At 33.1% G+C, this 1676-nt stretch overlaps 1 pseudogene; it reads right to left on the reverse strand.

Annotated features, from left to right (window-relative positions):
* Window positions 1-210: 210 nt before the first annotated feature.
* Window positions 211-1151, reverse strand: LOC139986573 (uncharacterized; annotated as a pseudogene).
* Window positions 1152-1676: the final 525 nt, after the last annotated feature.

Consider the following 1676-nt stretch of genomic DNA (forward strand, 5'->3'; position numbering starts at 1 on the left):
TTTGTAACTAGTACAATAATGTTATTCCTGGTACAAACTATTAAAGCTAAGATACTCGCCATACCACGCGCGTTGGATAAAAGCCATTTTAAGTTTACCAATGCTCCACAAATATTACATATTAGTACATTTCATTTTTCACTCCTAAAGTAACGGAAATCTAGGATTTTTCAACTCGCTAGGATGCGTTTTTAGGTATCTGCTTTTAAACTAAGCATATTGGGAAAAATTTTTGAATCTGGCTAAAGAAAACTGGTTATGAGTTAATGGCTGCAATTTAATTATTTCATTGCTTGAATGTAGATTGATATCTTCGTCTACGAAAATTACATTGTTTGAAATTGTTGGCACAAAGTTTTTCTAAAATCCAGAAATCAAGCACATCTGAAGATTGAATCATGACCATCGTCTTCATTGTAGTGATTGAAAATATCACTTCTTTCTTTTCAGAAATCAACTAATTTAACTGATTTAGGCAATGTCTCGAATCGACTAGAAGCATGCTTTTTGCGGACAGTATTCGGCAATATACATGGCTAAACCAAATTTTTAAATGTTCTATCTAAATATTTCTTTGGTGGAATAGAGTTTCTTGCACTCTCAGACCAAATTTCTCATTTAAAGCTATATATTGCGATGAAGGAAGATGTCTCCTTGCTGGAGTAATAGACATTATAGCATAACTGTGTGTCGTAGAGGATATCGATCGAATCGCTGCTCCTAATGTTTTCACTTCCAATTTTGGCAACGTTTGACCAGAATATATTTCAAGTCGAAGCTACTCTCGTCTACATTATAAATGTTTTCAATTCCAATAGTTGGGTTATTAAACTTTACATATGAAATTTAAAATTCTGCAACATGTAGCAAGTTACCTAAAAAAAAAGTTATCTACAAAAAATAGATTGCGTTCTGCAGGATGTTATGTTGCGAAAAACGATTCTATGCACAATCTTGAATTTTCAAATTCACCATTCATTTGCCTTAAATTCAGATAGGTTCATAAAGTCTTTTGCCTTCAAAGCCCATAATCTCAAATTTGTGTCATGAACAATACATCTTCTGTCACAAGCTTCTTGAAACTTTTGCGATACATATTCCGTAATAAATGTAAACTTTACTGAATTTGTCTCACTCTTCTCGAGACTCATAGTTCACTTGTATAGTTATGACACGGAGTTAACCACCCGAAAGCTTTTCCGTATAGTGGTAAGCGGTTAAAAAACTATTCTCCGTGTTTCCAGAACTCCACAGCTTTTTTTCTTATAATTTAAGTCGATTTTCCCACCTCCGTCATCAACAGTAGACTCCTCGCGGTCACAATTGTCTTCTTTTTCCTCTATAGGTAATTTAGCCTACAATCCGAGCACTGTGTGATTCGACAAATTCAAGCACATAATCATATTCAATTGATGGTGTAAAATACGCATTTTGAAAATTATTTATCACGTCACAAATTTCATCATGCGAGTCAGTATCTACCGATTTTTGTTGAAACTAATTTATTAAAGAAAACTTGTAAAATGGGCTTCAAATTGTAATTGGTTCATTTAATTGGAAAAAATGTTAACACATAAGTCATTGACAAATATGAAAAGGGAATATCTAGAGCTATTTCAACATGTATATTGAACGAAATCTTTTAAGGAAGGGGTAACTCAAAAATCACGGATTTA

This window comes from Bombus fervidus, chromosome 4 (assembly GCF_041682495.2).
Source record: "Bombus fervidus isolate BK054 chromosome 4, iyBomFerv1, whole genome shotgun sequence".
NCBI lineage: Eukaryota > Metazoa > Arthropoda > Insecta > Hymenoptera > Apidae > Bombus > Bombus fervidus.